Source organism: Castanea sativa, chromosome 11 (genome assembly GCF_040712315.1).
Source record: "Castanea sativa cultivar Marrone di Chiusa Pesio chromosome 11, ASM4071231v1".
Lineage (NCBI taxonomy): Eukaryota > Viridiplantae > Streptophyta > Magnoliopsida > Fagales > Fagaceae > Castanea > Castanea sativa.
Window position 1 is genome coordinate 66,737,307 of NC_134023.1, and position 13,482 is coordinate 66,750,788.

Below are 13,482 nucleotides of genomic sequence, written 5' to 3' on the forward strand. Positions count from 1 at the left end.
AATTATTCACTGTTTATTATTTAAACAAGTTACATGATTCATTAAATAGGTTATAGAATAAAGTACATGTGAATAGTTTTATCGAGCCATACCTTGTAATTGGTTGTCTAACCTACTTTATTTACATACATGACTTCAATCCATCTGGCTATTAATCAACGATATCATCATTCTGAATTTGATTAATATAAGAAGATGGAGTCCACTTAAATGTGGAAGCCACAATGTTGCGATTCCAAGCTCGATGAAAAGGTATGGTCCTTTCTTTCCCTGCATTTTTCTTATGCACTATTATAAAGCAATCCCATCATGAAGTGAAACTTCTAAATTCGACTTCTTCATCAATTTGTTAGCAAATAAGAAGGAAAACAATTAAGTTAATAATTACTTACACACAAAATTATGTATGCCCTTTTTTTTCCCGATATTTGAGGAAATTTTTTTTTTTGAATATCTCAGTTACAAACACCAAAAAACTTTTTTTTTTAGGGAGGAAAAGTGCAAGGAAAGGGTTAAAAAAAATGGTAAAAGAAAAGGAAGATAGAATGCTTTTATCTTATATTTGGTAGAATAAATATGTAGAGAGAATAAAAAATGAGAGTGATAGGAACTTTTCGTGTTCTCCATCATTTTGAATACATCCAAAGTGGGAGGAAAAGTTAAGAGACAAATATCATGCATACCTAATTTGACAATTTTACTTTTCTAATTTATTAAAAATAATTAAAACTGGAATTTAATACAAGCTACTTTTTCATCTTTTTACTTTTACATTTCCATTCCTCCTATTAAACACTTGTAATAAAAATATCAATGTCTGTTCTCTTTTCAAATTTCCATCTTTATCCTATATTTTTTTCTTTTTTGCTTCTTTTTTTTTCACTTACCAAACATTTATAATAGAAACAGATTGACATGAGAGACTTATAAGTCTCTCATGTCAATCTTTTTATAATTGCTTAGATATGATGTAAGTCTCTCATGTCAATCTTTTTATAATTGCTTAGATATGATGTGATTATGTTAATAAAAATAATATGATACTGACTCTATATGACTTGTAAAAAAATAAATAAATAATGAGCCTATATGAAAATGATGTTATTTCATTCACAACTTATTATAAGTGAGTTTTTATCATTATTATTTATTTTCTAATGTGGGTGGCTAAGAGTTTTTTGAGCAACACACTATTCTTTTGGGTGAGTGTAATCCCTTTGTATCACATATAGTACATTGTCCCATATACATCCCATGATTATATTATAGGAGAAAGAGTGGTCTCAAAATGTTAGCTAAAAGTTTTTGACCCCATAACTTATTTAACATGTGTGAGCATGTAATGAAAAAGACTGAAAATTTTGGTAAGGCATTCATTTGTGTTTCCATTGATAGCGGTACGAATGTACGTGCGCACTAATTGTAGATAATTTGTTGGCCATCTTTTATCGCAACCCATTTGTATTTGTTTTGCATTTTGTATTGTTGTACTTTGACGTACTACGGAGAAGGTTGTGAAACAAATTAAGAGCAAAAACGAAAATGGAGGACCCCATGATGTTCACATCACATTTGAAGACTTTGTATTTGACGTTACATCAAGTTTGTGATTTACTATTTAATTACAAGATATTTATTGATCTTCCAAATGGTAATAGAGGCTTTTTCTGGTATATTATGCATGAATAATACTTGTATATTGCTTGCAGGCTTGCAGCTTTGTACAAGTTTGATTCTCAAAAACAAAAAAGCTTTGTATAAAGTTAAACTTTTCTAAGTGTTTGATTGTTACAGAAAAGAAAAAAGAAAAAAGAAAAGAAATCCATATATTTGACAGGTGGCATTTTGGAGGGACCTCATTCTTGTTTAAGGATTTTCTTTGGGTAAATTTCACAAATCTACTCTGAAATTTGTGATAATACCAACTATATCCAAAATATTTTAAAACCAACCAATTTGGTCCTCCAAAGACAACTATATCCCTAACTTTTATTATCTCTCTCTCTCTCTCTCTCTCTCTCTCCAATGAAACCCATGAACTTGGTCACCATCATTAGCAACACCACCATGCAAGCATCTTCCCTATTCCCACCGCAAATTTGACGCCATCAGTGCCGTCAATGGACTCTTGTCTTTTTCTCTTAGATCGGAACCCATGCAGGTGGTACTTCGGTCTGGATCTCACCTTCAATGCTTTGATTGAGGAGCAACCGATTGCAATCTACACGATTGACAAGGTTTTGTTATCAAAGGAGCTATTTAAGGCTTAGGTTGAGACTTTGGAGCTAGCTCTGGCTTTCGAAGAGGCGACGGATTCTCCCAAGACGAGCAAGAAGAAGACGAAGAAGATGGGTTTTTAATGGGCATTTTTTTAAATTTGGGTTTAGAGAGAGAGAGAGAGAGAGAGTTTTGAGAGAGAAAAACTTAGAGAAGAGAGTTAAGATAGGGGGAGAGGAATGTGGCAGGAGAGAGAGAGAGAGAGAGAGAGAGAGAGAGAGAGAGAGAATAAAAGTTAGAGATAAAGTTTTTTTTTGAAGACCAAATTGGTGGGTTTTAAAATGTTTTGGACCTAGTTAGTATTATCACAAATCTCAGCATAGGTTTGGGAAATTTACCTGTCAGGACAGTTGTGAGATTGTTAGAGACATATGTTATGTGTATTGACTAATTCATTGACAAAACGCACTTTACTTATAATTGGGTAGATCTAGGATGAGTTTAGTACTTCAAGAAATAAGAATTCAAGTTTAGTATTGAAGTCATGCAAATCTGTCCAAGAAATAAGTGAAAAAGTGTTGTTCATTAAAACTCAACAGATAGCTCAACAGAATCATATCTATCGAGGCTTAGTGATGTAGCTTAACAGAAGCTTGACAGAAGCTTAACTATCGAGAATTATGAAATTATAATTTTTAAATCTGATTTCACGCATATTCATGTGTATTTGTGTAAGGTTTTTTTCTCTCACAAACTTTAGACATATATAAGGATTATTTTAAGGGCCATCACACTAGATGCAAAGTGATGAAAAGGTTGTTGCACTCGTTGTTGTGACCGGAGACAATTTGCCCTAATTCATCGTATTCTCTATAGAAGCTACTGCGTCTTTGCGCAAATGGCTTTGTGACCAAAGAACTTCCTAATCTTCATTGTAGAATGAACTGAAGAACTTTGCAGCCAACATTTTCCTTAAGTTGGTGTGTTAGTCATGCACTGGGATCCATGCATCATTGGTTAGTCACGTACTGGGATTTGTGCATTGAAATGAGATATTGCCGCTACATCACAAGTCCAATTGGGTATTAGGGTAAGGGTTCAACTGTAAGTTGGTATTAGATACTGGGATTCCTTTTACTTGCAACCGCTTATTTTGATAATAGTGGATTCTTGAGAGTGGTGACCTTAAATTCACCCGGTTGGGTTTTGCCTCGGTGGTTTTTCTCATTTGTAAACAAATCACCTGTGTCAAGTTTATTTTCCGCTGCATTTAACTTAGTTGGTGATTTGTTTATGCTACCATACTTATTGCACGCAATTGAATCTAATTAATTCACTTGGCTAATTAATTGATTAATTTACCAAAGGGGTTAATACATTTTTGGCCTATAAAGTGGTATTAGAGCAGACACACTCTAATTAGGGTTAATTTTTGCTGTGTGATCCATTGACCTCCATTTGTCATGGATAGAGGACAATCTCTAATTATACCTCCATTATTTGATGGCACTAACTATGCATACTGGAAAGTACGCATGAGAGCTTTCTTGCAGTCTTTAGATGAGAAGGTGTGGCAAGCTGTGGAGATTGGTTGGACTAAGCCAAAGAAAGCACCGGCTGATTGGGATGATGCCAAGATCAAAACGGCAAACTTCAACAGCAGAGCATTGAATGCTCTATTTAGTGCGGTCACCAATGAGGAATTCAAGAAGATATCTTTTACTGAAACTGCTAAGGAAGTAGGGACTATCATCTAGACAACCTATGAAAGGACTAAGGTTGTCAAGATGTCAAAGCTTCAAAGGCTTATTGACGAGATTTGAAGAGATTAAGATGATTGAGGATGAGTTGTTTAATGAGTTCTATGCCAAGGTAAAGGACATAGTCAACTCTGCCTTTAATCTTGGGAAAACTATTCCCGAACCCAAGGTTGTAAGAAATGTGCTCAGATCTCTGTCTGGGAGATTCCATGTCAAGATCACTGCCATTGAAGAATCAAAGGACATTGACAAAATTCCTTTGACAGAGCTAGTTGGCAACTTGCAAACCTATGAATTGGGTTTGACTAGGATCAGGAAAGCAAGCAAATGTAAGAGCATGGCACTGAAGGCTTAAAGTAATAAGACCGATGAGTCTTCTGATGATAAAGATTCCAAGATAAAATCCTACAACACTAGACAATTCAAGAAGTTTATGAAGAATGCTAATGCGAAAGAATTTGATAAAGACCGAAAGCAATCCAGGTCTTTTCAATTCAAGAGTCAAGATAGAGGAAAAAAGGATGCTAAGGATGGCAGTCAGTACACCATTCCTTTCGAACCAAAGTGCTTCAGATGTTAAGGTTTTGGAAACATGAAACAAGAATGTCCAACATATCTTAAGACAATTGGGAAAAGCAAGGCTCTTGCTACTACCTTAAGTGACACCGAGCCTAAGGATGAGTCAGATGACAACGATGACGAGGGAATCTTGAATGCCTTTACTGCCACAAGATGACATCCATACAACCTATGCTAAGTTGTACAAGGTTTCTGAGAAGTATGAGAAACTTTATAGGCTGACCACCAAGAAGTTGAGTGATGTAGAGCTAGATCGAGAGGAGCTTTCTACAAAGGTTGATGAAGCAAATCAAACCATTGGAGCTTTGCGATTTGAGAACAATTTCCTTACTGAAAGAACAAAGAAGCTTGAAGCGGAGCTGTTCCAAGTCAGAGCTCAATTAGAGAGGACTTCCAGTGCAAAGCTCGATGAGATGCTTAGCTTTCAGAAAGCTGCTTCTGATAAACTGGTTTAGGGTATGATTTCTCTTCTCCTAATATTGTCTCTTCTAGTACGACTATGTTTGTATCACCTGCTACTAATGTTAATTCTGAGAACAATGAAACTAAAACTGAAATAGTTAGTGAGACTGTAGACAAGGGCAAATCTATTCTAGGAGCACCACCTAAGGTTGAAAAAAAAAGACTAGAAACCTTAGGACTAAGAAGGTTAACAACAAAAAGTCTCAATCGAAGAAGCCGCATCCCTGTCATCATTATGGAGCTTCAGGGCATACTTGTTCAAATTGCTATAAGTGGTTAGCTACTCAACAAAGCAATAGTATGCTCTCGTTTGGAAACCAGAATCAGTTTCCATCCTCTTTTGCTCCTTATGGAGATCTTCTCAAGGCCCTCATATTCCTTTTGAACTTGAACGATTTCAATTCTTCCCCCTCACCACTGAATCAAAGGTTCACTCAAAGGAAATGTTCTTCCAAGGCGAGGAAGGAAAAATGCTCAAAGTGATTTAGTCACTTTCTCTCTCTCTCCCCTTATGGTTGTGCATTACTTGTGTGTTTTGATTTCTTGTTTTTGAGTCAATCTAGTTTTATTATTTGTTTTGTTTATTTTTTTGTTTTCAGTTTTACCTTATTTTGTTTTTCATAAAAATAAAAATAAATAGAAAAATCAGAAAATACAAAAACAATGTGTGTTTTGTGTACATTGGTACTTATGTACCTTGGATGGCCATTGAAACAAATTTTTTTAAACTTTGTATCTTTTGTAGCTTAGATGAGCATCTCAATGCACAACTAAATAAGTGAGCTTTGTGACTTGTGTTTGTGATAAGTATGATTAAGTAATTTCTTATACTTAACACTCATATCACTCTTTTTGACGGGAATGACTAAAAAATCCTAAGAGAAAGACATAAATAATCATCTCACCACTAAAACTCACCAATCATGAATAACATCTGTATGCTTCATGATCTAGCAAAATTGTATGCGTAAGCTTACATAATTAGGTATTTCTTCTCTTTCCCTTATATGCCCATGCATGATATGCTCAAAAAGACAAATATGCAAAGAAAAGTAAAAGCAAAAAGAATCAAAATACTTTTAAATATGGTTGCAAGTGTGTTTCTAGGATATATGAGAGTTATAGGATGTACTTCAAAGGTGATACTCTCCATCAAGCAGTTATGATTGTGTGCGAGTGTATTTGTTTTTTTTATATCTCAAATCATCATAATATGAGACACTTATGTACTCTTGCTATGTTTTCACACATAACATGCAAATTCTTTTCTACTTTTGATACATGTGCAGGTACAATGTAATTTGACCATCACAAGGAATACATGTGTTAATGTATACTCACTAAACTGTTCTAAATTGTTTTTGAAATATAAAATTGGTTAGGCTTGTTTAGCATGTGTGTGTGTGTGTTTTGGATCACGAATGCTTTGCATTTTTTTGAGAGATGTTTTTTTTAGAGCTTAACATGTTGATTAGATCTATGTTTAAGTAGCTTGCTTTTTGCATTCATCTCTATGTGTTTTTCCTCTCTTTGAAAAACTCATTTTCTTCAAGCTCGACAACTTCTCGACAGATTCGCATCTATCGATCCCCTTTGTCTTCTTTTCTTGATAGATCTTATCGCATTCTCAATCCATCGAGATTTTTGGTGTGTGTCTCGATAGCTTCTCGACAACTTCTCAATCCATCGAGAAACATTCTGTCTGGCCAATAGATTCTCAACAGAATCTTGATCCATCGAAGTGTTTTTGTGTCAACAGATCCTAGAAAACACCTCGACAGATTTAAATCTGTTGAGAATTAGTGCTCAAAAAATCTCAACAAATACTTTGATCCATCGAGCTGCGATTTCTTTTTATATATGGAGTGCGAAATCAGATTTCATTTTCACTTCCCTCTCTCGACAGAAAAACTTTTCTCTCACCCCAAACACTTCTCCCTCCCTCATATCTCTCTACCTAGTGCATTTTTGGCCTCTACCAAGATCAAATCACTTGCTAAGTTTCCTAAATCTCTCATTTCTCATGCATTCATGCATTTTAGACCTAGGTTTTGAGGGTTTTGAAAATTTTTGGGGTTTTTGAGATTTTTGTGAAAATTTTGGGGTTGGGTGTTGTTTATTTGATGATATATGATCATGCATTGCATTCCATTAGCATTGTAACAATGTTTCATGCATTTAGATGTGTGTTTGTATTTGAAAATTGTGTGTTGGAACGTACCCTTTTTTTTTCTTTCAATTTGTTTTGGTTGTGATGTGTTTTATCTTTCTTCTGTCTTTATCTCTCTCGGATAGACTGCGTATGGCACCCAAGGGAAAATCTACTCCGGCTCAGAACCCTCTTGGTTCCGGGTCTTCTTCTTCTGATACACCCCCTCTTCACGTTTGGTTTCGTGATGAGAAGGCCCATCAGGACTTCTCTGAGAACTTTCAGAAACGTGACATTCATTCGGAGTGCCATGTCATTCTGTTGGACTTTTCCAACACTCCTCTACCCAATGTCATTCACACTCGGGGATGGGAATCTCTTTGTGAGATACCCTTGAGGTGTCCCATCATATTTATACAAGATTTTTACTCCAATATACACAGTATTGATACTTCAATACCTCAGTTTGCCACGAAACTTAGAGGTACATGTATCATAGTCACTCTGGAGCTTGTATCCGAGATACTACGTGTCCTGAGGGTATCGCATCTGGATTACCCTAGTTGTCAGCGTCTGAGGACTGTGCCCAAAGACTATCTTCTGTCTCATTTCGGTGAGACACCTTCTGTGTGGGGTGACCGTTAAAACCCCCATGCTCGGGCTTTGCAAAAGGTTCGAGATTCCTTAATATGGTGATGACATTTATTCTTACTCCATTGTCTCACTATAACTCTATTACAGAGCCTCGTGCTCAATTTTTTTGGTGTCCCTCTTAGGGGATCTTACTATTGACTTCCCCTCTCACTTTATCACTTCCATCATAGATGTCTATGGGGATACGGCGGCCCATGAGAAGCTCATTTTCCCTTCGGCTATCATGCAGATCCTTTGCCATTTTTCTGTTCCTATTCTTAATTCTCCCTATTACACCTTCATGGGTGCCATCAGCACAGCTTCTGTTCGGCAAAGCGAGGCCCAACTTCGACCAAAGCAGCCACAGACGGAGATGACAGATCCTACAACCTCTGCTATTCCTTCCACCTCCGCTCCTTCTTCCTTAAATGGTGGTGTGACTCTAGAGGCTATCATGGTGTAGCTTCAACGCATGGATGCTCGCTTTAACACTCTTAGTGATGAGTTGTGTTAGGTGAACACTCGTGTCAGTCGTATTGCACAACGATAGGCTCGCCTCGATGGTTTCTCCGCTTCTCCCTCTTCTTCTCCGGAGGCTTCAGCAGATGAGGATGGCGATGATGGTGCTGACGATGATGATGAGGATGCTATCTTTTTTAGTGATGATGAGATGACGACCTCTCGGTGACTTTCCCTTTGTCATTCATGACAGAAAGAGGGAGTAGTTTTGGATGATGAGAGTAGTCTTATTTTTAGGGGGAGAGTTAGCATATGACATTTATTATGTTAGGGGGAGTGTTTAGACTTTTGTGGGATGTAGTGAGGATTTTATTTACTTTTCTTTTCTTTCTATTTAGTTACATTATCATCTTGTACACCAGTCTTGTGACCATTTATTTATGACATACATTGTATTTATTTTCATATATATAAATATATATGATGTATGTTATTTTTCACCTATCTCTCCATATGTTATTTATTTTCTTTCTTTATACACATGTTTCTTTATGTATGCAATCTTTATTTCTGTTTCACACTAAGATGCCTTGATGAGTTTTGTTTAAAGTGTTTCAGAAAGACAGGTTGTGAAAATCTACCATGCCATGAACTCTCTTCTTGCAAAGTTTTTCAAGAGTTTGTGTTAGGGTTAGATTTGTTTGTATTCTAACAAGTGGTTATGAGTTTAGTGATTTAAGACTTCTCTCATGATTCATTTGTTTGTTGTGGTTTGATCACGGATTGCCAAAGAGGGAGATTGTTAGGACATATGTGAGATTGTTAAAGACATATGTTATGTGTATTGGCTAATCCTTTGATAAAATGCACTAAACTTGTAATTGGGTAGATTTAGGATGGGCTTAGTACTTCAAGGAATAAGAGTTCAAGTTTAGTATTGAAGTCATGCAAATCTGTCCAAGGAACAAGTGAAGAAGTGTTATTCATTAAAGCTCGACAGATAGCTCGACAAAATCATATCTATGAAGGCTTAATGATGTAGCTCGACAGCAGCTTGACAGAAGCTGAATCTATCGAGAATTACAAAATTAGAATTTTTAAATTTGATTTCACGCATATCTATGTGTATTTCTGTAGGGTTTCTTTTCTTACAACTCTAGACATATATAAGGATTATTTTAAGGGCACACTGGATGCAAAGGTTGTTGCACTCGTTGTTACACTTGTTGTTACATGCATATTGTGACAGGAGACAATTTGTCCTAGTTTATCATATTCCCTCTAAAAGCTACTGCATCTTTACGCCAAGGGTTTTGTGACCAATGAGCTTCCTGATCTTCATTGTGGAATGAACTGAAGAACTTTGCGACCAACATCTTCCTTAAGTTGGTGTGCTAGTCACATACTGGGATCCGTGTATCATTGATAAGTCACGTACCGGTATTCGTGTATTGAAAGGAGAGATTGCCGCTACACCACAAGTCCAATTAGGTATTGGGATAAGGGTTCAACTATAGGTTGGTATTAGGTATTGGGATTCATTTTACTTGTAACTGCTTGTTTTGATAATAATAGATTCTCGGGAGTGGTGACCTTAAATTCGCCTGGTGGGATTTTGCCTTAGTAGTTTTTCCCACTTGTAAACAAATCACCTGTGTCAAATTTATTTTCCGCTGCATATAACTTAGTTGGTGATTTGTTTGTGCTACCACACTTATTGCATGTAATTGAATCTAATTAATTCACTTGACTAATTAATTGATATTAGGAACATATGTCAACATTTTATGTAATTGGCTAATTCTTTGACAAAACGCACTTTACTTGTATTTGGATAGATTTAAGATGTGTTTAATACTTCAAAGAATAAGAGTTCAAGTCTAATATTGAAGTCATGCAAATCTGTCCAAGAAACAAGTCTAGTATCTCGATAGATATTATCTATCGAGGTATTTATCGAGAATTACGAAATTCAGATTTCCAAATCTAATTTTCAGCCCATGCTTATGTATTTGTGTAGGGTTTCTTTTCTCGCAACTTTAGATATATATAAAGCTTATTTTAGAGGCCGTCATATAAGAGAATACAAGGAGAACATATGCAAAAGGTCACCGATGCCTTATTCTCTCTGAAAGAAGCTATTACGTCTTTGTGCCTTAGGGTTTTGTAACCAAGTGCTTCTTGATCTTCATTCTTGATGAAGTGAAGAACTTTGCAGCCAGCATTTTTCTTCCTCAAGTTGGTGAGTGAGTCACGTACTGGGATTCGTGCAAAGGAGTTAGTCATGTACTGAGAGCCGTGCATTGAAAACAAGAGATTGTTACTACAGAACAAGTCCAATTGGGTATTAGGGTAAGGGTTCAATTGTATGTTGGTATAAGGTACTGAGATTCCTTTACTTGTAACCGCTTGTTGTGATAATAGTAAATTCTCAGAAGTGGTGACCTTAAAATCACCCAGTGGAGTTTTTGCCGTGTTGGTTTTCCCCATTCGTAAACAAATTACCATGTCAATTTATTTTCCGCTGCATACTTTAGTTAATTGGTGATTTGTTTAAAATGTTTCAAAAATACAAGTTGTCAAAGTTTCTCTTGCCATGAACTCTCTTCTTGCAAAGTTTTTTAAGAATTTGTGTTAGGATAGATTTTATTGTATTCAACAAGTGAGTATGAGTTGAGTGATTTATGACTTCTCTCATATGTTCATTTGTTTGTTGTAGTTTTGTCACGGATTACCAAAGGGGGAGATTGTTAGGACATATGTGATTTATGTTAGGAACATATGTCAAGATTTTATGTAATTGGCTAATCTTTTGACAAAACGTGCTTTACTTGTATTTGGATAGATCTAGGATGTGTTTAATACTTCAAAGAATAAGAGTTCAAGTCTAGTATTAAAGTCATGTAAATCTGTTCAAGAAACAAGTCTAGGCTTGACAGATACTATCTATCGAGGCTCGACAAATACTATCTATTGAGGTATCTATCGAGAATTACGAAGTTCAGATTTTCAGATTTAATTTTCGGCCTATGCTTATGTATTTGTGTAGGGTTTCTTTTCTCACAACCCTAAATATATATAAGGTTTATTTTAGAGGCCGTAACATAAGAAAATACAAGGAGAATATATGCAAAAGGTGACCAATGCCTTATTCTATCTAAAAGAAGCTATTGCGTCTTTGTGCCTTAGAGTTTTGTAACCAAGTGCTTCTTGATCTTCATTATTGATGAAGTAAAGAACTTTGCTTGGGATTAGGGTCCAAAAATTCTTGAAGTCCTCTAAATTTTCAGGCATTTTAGTATATCAACTACAACAAGAATAATCACACACATGAGGCGAGGAATTAGTCACAAATTGAAAATCCAACAAGGAAAAACGCTCAAAGGCCTGAAAGTTCAAAAAGCGTGTAAAACACCCTTGAATGTTTAGACATTCAAATTACAAAATACCAATTCAAGCTTATAAACAAACAATGTACGTGCAGAAAATGTAGCTAAGCTAAAACAGAATTGATAACATAATCTAAACCAAATAAAATCACATCCATAGCAGAAATTAAATGGCAAATATTATGGGAAGAGAGATGCAAATACAAGGACAACACAACGATGTGTTATCGAAGAGGAAACCGAAGCCTTCGGCGTAAAACCTTTTCGCTGCCCTCCAAGCGGTCAATAATCCACTAAAGAATGTAGTTGGGATACATGGACAACAGAAGACCCTCCAAGCCTAATCTACCTAGTGTACCTAAGCCCTCCAAGCTCCTATTCCAACGAGGTTATATCGAACCTATTTCTTCTTTAGCTTATTGGATTCCGCTACAGCCCATAGCATCAACCAATATGGAATTGGTCTATTTTTAACTACTTCCCAAAAGCACCAAACAACCTTCTCATAGATATGGGTATGGTGAGAAAATGTTTTGGTAATAGACCTCTTAAGGATGTAACAATGGAGAGGAAGAGAGTAGAGGAATTTGAAGAGTCTCTAAGTGAAGATTGTGGACGAGTCAATCTTGTTTGTCTCTAGAGTTTCTCTCTTAAAATTTTCTTTGGAAGCTCTCTACATTTCGTGGGTATAAGGGGTATTTATACTGGGGTGAGAAAGGAATGCGAAGAGTCATATTTTCCCAAACAGGGCTGGCTGGCGACTTGGCCTCGTGACTTGATTGAGTCGCGAGTTCAAGCCACGAGCAAACAGAATGGCCAGACTTGACTTTTTGTCCTGTAGTACTCCAGCTGGCGTGACTGTTCAACTTCTCAGCACGCTTCGCTTGTGTGCATCATCTGGCGGCTTGCAAGCCGCGAGCCACCTGCAAGTCCTTGCTTCACTGCACATTCTTGAGCATTTCTTCGCATTCTCTCACGCACTATCCTTACATGAATCTCACCTAAATACAGGGTTTCTAAGTGTTGAATTACAAGCAAATTGGCAAGGAATAAAACCAACACAATGGTTGATAAATTTCAACCTTACAAGGCCTAACTTAGCGTATCAAATCCACTTTGAAAAAGTTATAATATGCATTGACATGTAAGACCTTCAGTATAAGTAACCAAACATTGTATTTGAGCTCCTCGTTCCTACTACAACTACTAATCCAGTCTCTCACTTCTTGGTGATCCAATGCCACAAGTAGATTATTAACTGCAAAAATGATCTCTTCCTTACTTCCAGAACACTTGAAGATTTTGGTCCTTTTTGTGGTTTCAAAACAGCACTCCAATAACATAGGTGGTGTTCTTGTGTTTGGTGGATGAATTCTCCTCTCAAGGATTTCATAATTGGAGAGGGTTGGAGATAAGAATAGTTTGACCATGTTTTTCTTTTAGTTTTGGTAGCCATTCTCCTTCTTGTCACAAAACTGACTCTTGCATCAAATATCATATTTTTCAGTAATAAAATTTCGGTTGACTAAGAGTTTACCAAGACTCTATCAAAAGTTTTTTTGTGGAGTTCACGCAATCAAAATTGAGCTCACACAACTAAGGGTTTGTTTGGATTGAGGGGGGAGTGGATGGGGGTAGAGTAGAGCTAGATGAAAATAAGTTATGTTTATGTCAATTCTACTCTACTCTACCCCCTCCCTCCTCTCAATCCAAACGAGCTATAAGAGTTTAAATTTCGCATGGCTGAAATTGAACTTTGCATGACCGAACTTGTCTTTGATTTAAAGTGAACTGAAACTTCAACTTCAACTTTAACCTTCATTACTCCTTGTTA